The sequence below is a fragment of the Canis lupus genome, chromosome 2 (assembly GCF_048164855.1).
Source record: "Canis lupus baileyi chromosome 2, mCanLup2.hap1, whole genome shotgun sequence".
NCBI classification, from domain to species: Eukaryota; Metazoa; Chordata; class Mammalia; order Carnivora; family Canidae; genus Canis; species Canis lupus.
Window position 1 is genome coordinate 5,202,818 of NC_132839.1, and position 12,183 is coordinate 5,215,000.

Sequence of the window (12,183 nt, forward strand, 5' to 3'; positions counted from 1 at the left end):
TAATGAGTGAACAGATGGGGAATCTTAGCAGAGAAAATGGAAACTATATTTTAAAAAATGGAAATTCTAGAACTGAAAAGTACAATATCTGAAATAGAAAATTCATTGAATATGGGTTTAAGAGCAAATGTGAGTTGGCAGGGGAGTCACTGGGTGTGAATATATAGCAACAGAAATGATGTAATCTGAAGAATGGAAAGCAAAGAAGCTAGGGAAGGAAAAGAACAAAGCCTCAGTGGCCTGTGGCAAGTGGCCTCGCGTAGGTTCAGTTCCAACCCCAGACAGAGAGGAGTAGAGAAGAATAGGAGAGAGAATGTTTTTAAGAATAATGGCCAATGCCCTTACCGTGAAGGGACCTAAACTCCCAACTCTTTCCTGCCTCAACTGACAGAGAGGAGATACCTCCGTGATCCTTTCGTCTTTCCAGCTGTCGCTTTCCCTAGGTTCTTTGTGCTGGGCCCCGCGTGGGCGCCGAGCAGGAGTCAGCCTCCGCCTGACCTGGCCAAGGCGGAGTTAGAGGCAGCTTCTGACCGATTGCTCTTGTTCCCAGGATCTCCCCCAAATCAAGCTCCCGCCCCGTGGACCCCCTTCCAGGCCACAGACACCAGTTTCCTGCTCAGGTTCCTTTATTTAAGCGGCTGCCTTCCCAAGCGTAGCGGCCGACCTCGGCCTTCTCTCCAGGGACTTCAGGAGGTGGTTTTCCTTGTCCCCCCAGTCTAATTGTTATCTGGGGGGGCCAGTCCAATACAAGCAGCTCTACCAGAATCATAGCTCCTCAAGTATTGGGTTGGTTTGGTTTTTTTTCAAAGATGTTACTTATTTATCCATAAGACACAGACAGAGACGCAGAGACACAGGCTCCCCATGGGGGGACTCGATCCCAGGACCCCAGGATCAGGCCCTGAGCTGAAGGCAGATGCTCCACCACTGCATATTGGGTTTAAGGAGGCCAAATTTAGACATATCAGAGGACGGCTTCCAGGGCTCCCCACGCACCGCACGGTGGCAGAGACAGCTCACTGCCCCCCGACACCCATGTCCTCTCTCCTCCTCAGGAACACAACCCCAGTTTGACCTGGAGTCACACTTCCCCCGTCACCCAGCAACGTAACTTCTGGCTGGTGACCTATGAGCAGAAAATGTGGGAAGGAAACTTGTGGACGTTTCCTTAAAAGAGAAAGAAACAGCACAAGGAAGGAGACCCTTTGCCCTTTGTTTCTCCTCATCTTCCACTACATGGTGTGGACGCGGCGGCTGGAACTTCAGCGCCCATCCCGGTCACGAATGGACCATAGAAAGATGGAGCAAAACTGGGTCCTCTTTTCTGTGCAGTTATCGCACCACCACTGCCTACTGCCAGTCTTCTTTCGAATAAGTGAAATGTCCATTTTTGTCTCTCTTCAACCATGGTTGGTAGCGGTGGAAGCTGATCCTAAAGGATGTAAGTCCAGGGAGGCCCTCCTCTAAGGCAGGCACGGACGACTGCAAGCACCCCCGTTGTATAGGATTTTGGTCAGGAGAAAGAGTAACTGCGGTGCCAAGTCCGTCAGCCTGCAAACCAGGAGACCTGAATTCGAGTCCTGCCTCTTCCAACCGTAGCTACCGTATTTTTGAGCAATTCTCCCTCCCCAAACCACAATTTCCTCCTCCGTGAAAGTCTATCGTTAGGTTAAATGGCCCCTAACAGCCCCCACCCCCAGGCCACCATTCCACTGAAACCCTCTGTGGTGTAAATTATGTTTTTGCAATTTTAAAGAGTTTTGGAGCTTTTATATATTTTTCCCCCTTTAATTTGATCATGAGTCTTTACTTTCACACCAAACTCTCTTTGTCCTTCAGTTTCCAAGGAACTTTGGTGACCAAAAATCAAAGAATCTGCGCTCCCATTGGTCTGAGTCTGCTCACCTTACGTACAGAATGGAAAGAATAAATTTTTGCCGTGAACCTCGCTGCTCACAAATATTTCCCTAATTTTTTTTAAGAGGCTGGAACCAGTCAGTGGTACAAATCAAACAAATAAAACACATTTTCAGCAGTGCTGAGGCTCAGAACTGTGGCTGAGACGATGAAATGGTTTTATTTTCTAGATGACTATTTTTCAAACTAGAAATATGTTTTGCATCAGTGATGTGTTAAGGTCAAGTCAAGAAAAGAGACAATATGTCCCATGTCACGGAGACCAGGATAATGAGAGTGTTCTCTGGGAGCTGGCTCCGAGGCTGTGCATTTCACTGGCAAAAGGTTATACCAGACAGATTGTTTCTCATTTGATGTCTTAAATTAAACTGCTGACATGACCTGCCTCAAAGTAAGAAACATACGTGTTTGCCAAACAGACCCTAAAGAAAATCCTTGTTTTGAGAAAGTTGGTGCCTTTCGTTGCAGCCTTTTGAGGCTTTTCTCTTTTTAAGGTGCGCCTAGGAGTTGAACGAGGTTTGCGACCTCAGGGCAGCCTTGCTAAAGTGTTCCTGGGGGAGGCTGGTGGGTCTGGGGCCTGGTGGCTGGTCGGGGTGCTATGGGATTTAGGATTTAGAAATGCCACGCATTCAAGATGCTCAGGAGGCCAAAGAGGATAGAAACCTACCCATAAGAGATTCGTGTTGATCGTCCCCTGGTTCTGTCCCCGCCTGGGCCTCCTCTGCGGGAGGCCATCTGCACCCAACCCCCAGCCAGAGCTAAGGGAACTTCAGACTCCGTGGCCCATGGTCCCAGACCAGCCATCTGAGCCCCGCAGGCCCCGTCCAGGTGTCAGAACCTGCCTTCGCTGCAGATCCCTGATGGCTCAGAAGTCCTGGTCCTCTCCTTCCAGGCAGGACTGGCCAGGGGCGCCGGGCCAGGCGCAGTGCGTATAGCGCCCGAGTCCTGCTTGCGTTGAGTTTGCACGGGGCGGGGGGGGGGGGATTAATAAGCAGACACTATTAGTATTTCTGAGGGCCGCAGGGCTGGGGGCGGGGAAAGGGCGACGGGTGCTGATGTGGGGTGAGGGTTCCTGGACTGCGATGGGGGCGCCTGGACGGCACGGCCAGTTAAGTCGGACTCTTGGTTTCAGCTCAGGTCACCATGTCAGGGTGGGGAGATGGAGCCCCATGTGGGGCTCCTGTGCTCGGTGAGGAGAATCCAGGATTCTCTGTCCCTTCCCTCTGCCACCCCCGCCCCCCGCAAAAATAAATAAATCTTTTTGCAAAAACGGTCGTCAGGGTAGATCTTCACCAAAAGGGCGAAATCTGGACCGAGATGTCAATGAAGTCAGAGGGCAAACGGCAGAGAGCGGCCAGAGGAGCCGGCCCGGGGTGGCCTCCCTGTCCCTGTGGCCTCCAGCATGTTCCGAGCCGCAGGCCACCGGGCCTCCCGGCCCCCGGGCCCTCCCCCGCCAGGAGACGCGGAGACACTCATGACAAACTCGTGGGTGATTCGGGGCCTCGGGCGTGGTGCACAGGTGCTCGCGGGCCTGCCCCGGCCTGTCCCCCGGCCTCTGGCTCCCAGGGACCCCGGCTGGGGGCCCGCAGCTGCAGGTGGAAGCGTGGCACGGCCGGGCTTGGCACGGCCACCTGTCTGTCTGCCCGAGTGCCACACGAGCGCGGGCCCCGCTTCCCAGACCAGAGCGCCTCCGCGGGACCGTCCCTCCCCGCTTCCCACCCGACGTCCTCCCCACACCTCCTCCCCGGCACCGTCTCACCTCCATACCCAGACCTTTAACATCCGCCCCTGTGACATCTAAATGTCATCTTTCCTCCAGGCCACTGTCCCTCCCCAGGGTGAGGCCACGGCTCCGCTCCTCTGGTGGGGAGTGTTCTCGAGACTCCGTGGCTCTGGCCACGTCCACAGAGCCTCCTCATCTCCGTTCGTTTGGGGCTGGACAATGCGGAGCCTCTGTCTGCTTTGTGAATCCCTGAGCTTCTATGACGTCAGCCTTCTTCCATGACGTCAGCCCTGTTCTACAACATTGGGCCCTCTTCTACGACCTCAGCCCTCGTCCATGACATCGGCCTTCTTCTACGACATCAGCCCTCTTCCATGACGTCAGCTCTCTTCTACGACCTCGGCCCTCTTCTATGACACCAGCCTTCTTCTACGACCTCGGCCCTCTTCTATGACACCAGCCTTCTTCTACGACCTCGGTCCTCTTCTATGACACCAGCCTTCTTCTATGACCTCGGCCCTCTTCTATGACACCAGCCTTCTTCTACGACCTCGGTCCTCTTCTACGACCTCAGCCTTCTTCTACGACCTCGGCCCTCTTCTATGACACCAGCCTTCTTCTATGACCTCGGTCCTTTTCTACAGCCTCAGCCCTCTTCTACAACCTCGGCCCTCTTCTATAACATGAACTTGAATGGCTGAGGCCTGATGCCTGGGTCCGCAGATAAAGGGTCTGACCCCCCAGAGAGGTGGCCCACCCAGGTGGCATTGGATGGAAGGGAGCCCGAGGCAGGAGCTGTACTGCAACTTACCTTGTGGCATTTATTCCTCACGAGCAATCAGTTCCTTCCAATTAATTTGAGAGAATGTCTGTATTTGGTGTTTCTGTAATTTTATTTTGTGTTTCAGTTGAGTAAGTGTTGCTGAATATCTGTAGAATGTGTGATAATTTTTTTGTAAAAAAAAAACTCAATAAAAGAAACATTAGCATAGGAAAATATTTTATGTTGTGTAAAACACTTGGCTGAGGAACTGTTTCAATGCATTATATCAAAATGCTACAGACGCTCAGCAGCTAGATTGCAGGAGTGTTTGGCACTGCAGGAGACCCAAGTCGGCACCGCCAGGTTGGGAGAAGGGCACTGGGGGCAGCCTTGATGGGAAAAAGAATTGGGTATCAAAGGTTCCTCTTTGACTGAATCAACATCCATTCAGCATCTTCAGTGCAAGGCACTGTTCTAGGCTCCTTGCAAGACATGGTGATGAAAACTACAACCCATCGTCCTGTGGCTTGTACGCTAGAGATGGTCTGGGTATGAGCACTGATCCCTTGGCCCATCTTTCGAGGAGGTACCATGAGCCAAGCCCTGTGTGGGATGTTGGGAAATGAAGATAAAACACATGTGGGCTCTGCCCTTGGTTCCAACAGGAGTGAGGACACACAATAACACATCATTAAAAATGTCCAGTGTGAGGGGCGCCCCGGTGGCTCAAGTCAGTTGAGCGTCTGCCCTTGGCTCAGGTCACGATCCCAGGGTCCCTGCTGAGCGGAGAGCCTGCTTCTCCCTCTGCCTCTGCTGCTCCCCCTGCTTGTGCATGTGCACGCTCTCTCTCTCTGTCAAATAAATAGAATCTTAAAAAAAAAAAAGAAGTCAAATGTGATGAGTGGTAGATTTTGACGTTAATGATTTCATGTCACATATTTAAACCCAGCATCTCACCACATTTCTCAGCCTTGTTGATTGGACTTCGGGTCATCGACTTCTGGTGACCTGCAGTGCAGTGGCGATCGTGCCCGCCTTCTGTTGTTCGTGCTGCTGACTGTCGCCACAATGCCCTTCACTCCCCTCGTACCTCTTTCTGCCCAACCTTGTGAGCAGTTCACATAGTAAACACTCAATAAACTCATGTGTGCCGAGTGAGCTGGACCTGCTGTGTGCTTGCCGAATTTTATCCTAGTAACCCTCTCTGTGTGGCACACCTGTGGGCTCCTGACCCTAATCATAATCTGAGCTCCCCCCAAAATCCACAGTCTGGAAAGAAGTTTCTTTTTTTTTTTTAATTTTATTTATTTATTCATGAGACACACAGAGAGAGGCAGAGACACAGGCAGAGGGAGAAGCAGACTCCCCACGGGGAGCCCGATGTTGGGACTCAATCCCAGGACCCCGGGATCACGCCCTGGGTCAAAGGCAGGTGCTAAACCACTGAGCCCCTCAGGGGTTCCCTGGAAAGAAGCTTCTTAATACCATTCCCTCCACCTAGGAGGACATACAGCCCCATGTATTCAGACTTCCATTTAGAGTCTCAATGGTTCCCATGCAGAGGCTGTAAACTTGCGGAATCCAGACCACGGACATCAGACATGTTTTGTTTCTTTGAAAACACAGGTTTTGAACGGTCGAGACGTTGACCACTAATTCCACTTGTAATATTTTCCACCACCCTGTCTCTCTCTCTCTTTTTTGTTACCTGGCTGCAAACTGCACACACTTGAGACCTCAATTCCCAACTCAACCCATCTTCATACATCTTGGGTCTGCATTTGCAGGGACCTGTAGAGCGTTGCGGCTCTAAGTCCTACCGTTCCTAGACCATAAAATTTAGCACTGCAATAACCTCTGCTCCCAGATCATCGGAGAAAAAAAAAAAAAAGCAGACCATCTTAGCTCGCTTCTAAAGGGTTGCTGACCCCCCGACCTACATAAGCACAAGAGTCATTGAGAAAACGTTGGGAGAGCCATCACAAGCGAGGCCTATAGGATATTGGAACCTTACTACACGGCCATCGAGGCTTTAAGAAAAGAATTCTGGGACTTAAAAGCACAGGTTTTCTTTTTCATTTTGCATAGAAATAATCTAACGTCGGAGTAAAAAAAAAAGGAAGTATATCAATTTTTAATAAATACAAGCCACAAAATAAATTTAATAAATTATAAATGATAAAATTATTGAAAAATTAAATATTAAACATTCCCACATAAAAATGTAGAACATTTATTAATTAGGGAGCATTTTCGGAGTAATACTTGCACTTTAAATTGGTCTCAACTTTCCAAACATGCAGGGTTGTAGACCTGTAGGAGATGCCTCACCGGATTTGCACGGCTGGTCCCACGGGAATGACGACGCGTCAGGCAGGATGGCCCGGGTGGGGAGGACACGGATGGTTGGGGACACGGAATCCCTCGTGACATTGCTGCGACCGGCATTCAGGGAACACGGTGAGAGGTGTCTCTTTTCCTATTTGGATTTCCTAACACAGCCGTGGCCCCTTGGCGGCGGTTGCACTCTGGCCTCGGGTGCCGGGGAGCCCCTCTCGGTGAAGCCCCGCAGGTCAGGAGCAGCCCAGGCCCTCGGCCTCACCACCTGCTGGTGGGACGGGGGGGGGGGGGGGGGGGAGGCCTTGTCGCCGACCTCCCACCCTGCCTGACTCACAGGTCACACTCTCCCACAGGGGCAGGTGCGCCTCGGGCCCCCCGGCGGGTCTGGGCGCCCGGGCCCCGCACACCTCTGGGGGCTCCCGTCCGGGGAACAGCGACCGTCGTGGGATCCTGTCTGGGAAGAAGTTGGGAGGAAGGTCCCCACGGATTCGTGTCTGGTTCTCGTCCTGGAGGCTTCGGGGCACTTCCCAGCCCGGGTTCTCTTATCCTGGGTTTGGGCCTAAAAGGACACAGGGGACAAGGGACAATGAGAGAGACCTCGGAGAGGGACAAGCGTTTGGTCTTCTTCTCCCTAGATCTTTGCAGTGCTTGTCTCCTTCTTACCTTCTGACTTGTACACAGTTGCTCTTTGGGCCCTCCCAGCACCCTCCCCCTCCCAGCACCCTCTCCCTCCAGCACCCTCCCCCTCCAGCACCCTCTCCTCCCAGCACCCTCCCCCACCCAGCACCCTCCCCTTCCAGCACCCTCCCCCTCCAGCACCCTCTCCCTTCAGCACCCTCTCCCTCCCCGCATCCTCCCCCTTCAGCACCCTCCCCCTCCCAGCACCCTCCCCCTCCAGCACCCTCTCCCTCCAGCACCCTCTCCCTCCCCGCATCCTCTTCCTCCCCGCATCCTCTCCCTCCCAGAACCCTCCCCCTCCAGCACCCTCTCCCTCCCAGCACCCTCTCCCTCCAGCACCCTCCACCTCCAGCACCCTCCCCTTCCCAGCACCCTCTCCCTCCCAGCACCCTCTCCCTCCAGCACCCTCCCCCTCCCAGCACCCTCTCCCTCCCAGCACCCTCTCCCTCCAGCACCTTCTCCCACCAGCACCCTCCCCCTCCAGCACCCTCTCCTTCCCAGCACCCTCCTCCTCCCAGCACCCTCTACCTCCTTTCATGGTGGGAACACAAAGAGTCCGGTGTGTACAAGCCACCCACCAGGAAGCACAGTGTGGCCCAGGCCCGGCCCCACTCGGGGCCCTGCTCGGTGGGGTCTCCCAGGGGTCTGAGGAGAACTGGGTGCTGGACACGGACATGTTCACGAAGGGTCCTCCAGGCCGGCCAGAGGGAAGGGGTGCAGCCCACAACCAGCCTCCAGCTCAGCAGCTTGGGCCCCAACCCAGCTGCAGAAGCCACCTGGCCGGTCCCACTCTCCCAGGGCAGCAGCACGCGGCTGTCTAGACGTTTCCACGGCCCCTGGCAGCTTGGCCGAAACTCTGTCGGGCCTGCATCCCTGCATCGCAGATCATCTTCCTCCTGGGGCCAATCCAGGCTCTTCCTCCTTCCCTTAGTGGGTATTAATCCTTAATAAATACCTCACTCCCAAAACCACCTCAGCACCTGCCTCTGGAGAATCAGCCTTTCGGTACCAAGAGAAGCCTAGAAAGCGGCAGGTGATAAGGTGGAGCTTTAGAGCCAACCCACTCTCCACCTGGCTAGCAACGAGGCAACGAGGGCCCAGCTTCTGGGACCAGGTGGTGGTCCTTTTGTTAGAACTTTCCTCGGTGGTGGACTGGGGTGGCATCCTGGGGGAGGAGAATGTACTAGTGACAACAGTATGTAAGGCACCCGAAGCCTAGGACGATGTGGACGTCAAGAGAGGGGGATTAGACGACTCCTGCCAAGTGTCACTGATGCTCCAAGGAAAGATCACGAACAGCAGAAGACGAGTAACAGGTAACTGAAAGCCAGAGATGAAAGCCTCCGGCCTCTTTGCTTGCCCACAGTGAAGCTCTCCTCTGTAGCTAGAGTGCAGCAAGGCAAGGACCAAGCCCAGGACTTCAAGGCAGAGTGGATGAGCCAACCGAGAAAGATCTGTGAACCCAAGGTCAGGGTCCTGGCCGATAAACCTGGGACCTCGACAAATGAGAACATCTGAGGGGACGCCCTCAAAGCATCTATGACAAGTCCCAGTGGGAGAACAACAGTGCAGGCTTCTGAAATTCTGGAACAAAGCCCTGGTGTCTTCACTGTGGAATTATGTACCTTTTGAAATACAACTCGAGCATACAAATAGGGCCCTGCTGGAAACAGAATGTCAGACCTCGGGTAGGATGATCAACACATCCTGCTCTGTTCAAGACTTTCCCAACCTCTCAGACTGAGCAATGGAAGTCCCTTGCTACAGGAACCCCCTCGGTCCCACGCAAAGCCGGTCACCGTAAAGTGCAAGGAGCCTGCACTGCCCCTCAAGGTCTGGTTCCCGCCAGGCCCGCCACGTCAGAAGGCCCAGCAGCGATCCATCATAAGATGCACGTGATCCATCTGGGATCAAGCATAGGTAGGCCCAAATACATAAGCACACTGCATGAACAGGTAGCCCAGACCATGGTGCTCATGCCCCAGCCTCAGCCCTTGCTTAGGGACGTGTGGGACATCTTGTGTGACTGGCTAGAAATGGAGGGAAGAGCCAGGATTTGGCTCAGTATGTGGATTTAAGGCAAAAATGGAAGGCAGCTTCATTAGCGATGGCCTTACAGGACAGCGACAAGAGAAAATCCAACAAATGGGCAGTTGCGTGTGGTATATCTGGTCCGCAAACTGTAGAAAGAGAAGTGGCCCAAGATTAGAACATCTGCTGTGGGCTCTAGCAAAGATCCTGGCTTGCTGGTCAGACACCTCGTGGCAAAAAGAGTCAAAGGTCAAGGATAAGGCAGTCTGGGGCGGAGGCATGTGGATGAATCTACAGGCCTGCGCACCAAGTGTGAAGGTCATTGGACAACATGACACTGCCTACCAGAGAGCAACCACTACAGAAGAAGCACTAGAGGAGCGAGCAGATAAAATGACCAGGCCAGGGATCCCTGGGTGGCGCAGCGGTTTGGCGCCTGCCTTTGGCCCAGGGCCCGATCCTGGAGACCCGGGATCGAATCCCACATCGGGCTCCCGGTGCATGGAGCCTGCTTCTCCCTCTGCCTGTGTCTCTGCCTCTCTCTCTCTCTCTGTGTGTGTGTGACTATCATAAATAAATAAAAATTTAAAAAAAAATGACCAGGCCAGGTGACCTCATCCAGCCTTTGTTATCAGCTGCATCAGCGCCGGCACGATGGGCACACGAATGAAGTGGCTGTGGCAACGCAGATGGAGCCTACACATGGGCCATGTAGCGCGGACTCCCACTCACCAAGTCTGTCTAGCTGCTGCTCTGCTAGTCATCCCACCTTCCAGCAACAGCGACTGACACTGAACGCCCAAAATGGCATCATTCCTCTAGGAAATCAACGAGTCCCTTAGTAGTAAGTTCACTACATTGAGCCTTTCCCATCCTCCAGGGGCCAACAAGCACTTTGTTGGCAAAAGGTGGGTGCATATGCATATTCTAGGCCGGACTTTACCTCTCCTGCCAACAGGGCCTCAGACAGCATGGCTCTCCAAGGCCTCGTGTAGCAATATTTGATCCACTGGTTTAGGAACCCATGTAACCCTGCATCCCACCAGAGGAGCCACCTGGGAATGGCCAAGTGACTATGAGGTCCATTCCACACTGCCCGGAAGGATAAAATACACACGTTGAAGCAAAGGCCTTTGTAGGGCACTATGTCCCTTCCGATAGGAAGAATTCATGCATCTAGGAACCAAGGAAGAGAAGTAGGAGTGGACCCCACTCCCAATGACCCACTGGCAATCTTTGTGCTTCATGTCCCTGCGACCCAAAGCTGTCCCAAAGGGGACAAACTTCCTTTAGGGGACACAGCAAGGGACCATTGAATTATTTTAGTTGTTTTTTTTTTTTTTTGTTAAGATTTTATTTATTTGTTCACGAGAGACAGAGAGAGAGAGAGGCAGAGACACAGGCAGAGGGAGAAGCAGGCTCCATGCAGGGAGCCCGGCGTGAGACTAGATCCCAGGACCCCAGGGTCACTCCCTGAGCTGAAGATACACAGCCACTGAGCCCCTCAAAAGCCCCCACATTGAATTCTAACTACTTCTACTGCCTAGGCATTTTGGGATCCTTGTATTTAGGGACAAGTAGGCAAGATGAATGACAGAGGTAACTGACCCAGATCATCAGGGCCAGGGGGCTCCTGTCTCACTGTGGGAGCAGGGTGGACTGCATGTGGAGCCAGGTGGGTGCCTCTCTGTGTGCCTTTCCCGTCACTCTACACAAGCAGAACCAGCAACACCATTGAAGAGAGATGGTGATCCTTGGAGATGGTCTGGGCCGAGCCACCAAGGCGAGCAGAGGTGGTACCTGAGGGTGATGGGAGGAGAAGGAAGGAAACCACTCTGGGCCCTGCAGGCACTTGCCTTGCTCAGACAGCCACACCGGGGGCCGTAATTATCCACTTGCCCGCCCTCTGAACGAGGCCCCAGGATTCCTGGAGGAGCTGTTCCCTGGACACACACAAAGTGGATCCCAGCAGCTCACTGGTGGGCTGTGGTGGAGCCTGAGAGGTGCCTCCTGGACCTCCTCTAGGGAAGCGCCTGCCACCCAGCTGGGGGAGCGCAGCTGGCCCAGCTCGGCCGCCAGCCCTGTCACCTCTGCCTCAGCTGCTCAGGGTGGCCTGCTGGCAGTAGTGCTCCTTCTGGGGCAGCTCTCGTTTGGAGCCTGAACAAGAGCAGCGGACGAAGTCCTGGCCACTTCAGCCCAACACGGTGTCCTCTGAAGGGCTCTACTCACCAGGTTGGCTGAGGTTGTTTGGTCCCACATCATCGTATGACTTCTTCCTCTAATCCTGCCTTCTCTGCTTTCCATTCACAGCCATTATTCCCTAAAGAAAATCTCGTACCCCCATCTGCTTCTGGATAACTCATTTCATTTCCAGCTTTTGGAGACCTTTGGCCCCAGAGCCAAGAATCTAGGAATAGAGATGAAGACTGCCTTGTAATCCTTGGGGTGGACCTTAGGAAGCCACCTGCAGGTGAAAGACTGTCCTGAAACACTCACTGGCTAGGGGTAGGCAAAGCAGGGCTGTAATGTGGCAGGTGAGAGTTCGAGAAAAGCTCCAATCCACCTCTGGGCATCAGTCTAGACCTCACAGAGCAAAGCCATTCTCAGGGCTTGATGAATCCTTGGCTGTGAAGGTTTGGAGCTTGTCAGACAGGCATAGCCTGCTGTGATGAGCAGCCAGCAGTGGATGCAGGTATGGTGGGTAAGGTGGGGCCCAGAAGAGACGGTGATG

General features: G+C 53.6%; 1 long non-coding RNA gene across 2 annotated transcripts in view; it reads right to left on the reverse strand.

The window, feature by feature from the left end:
- Positions 1 to 6,637: 6,637 nt before the first annotated feature.
- Positions 6,638 to 12,183, reverse strand: part of LOC140611684 (uncharacterized) — a 10,638-nt gene continuing 5,092 nt past the window's right edge. Inside the window, exons 2-5 of one of the 2 annotated variants that reach the window (XR_012012818.1) lie at positions 11,682 to 11,859; positions 11,061 to 11,252; positions 7,151 to 7,302; positions 6,638 to 6,838 (exon numbers count right to left, since the gene is read on the reverse strand). This is a non-coding gene — a long non-coding RNA (uncharacterized lncRNA). The remainder of the gene's footprint in view (positions 6,839 to 7,150; positions 7,303 to 11,060; positions 11,253 to 11,681; positions 11,860 to 12,183) is intronic. The other variant, XR_012012820.1, reaches the window with a different exon arrangement.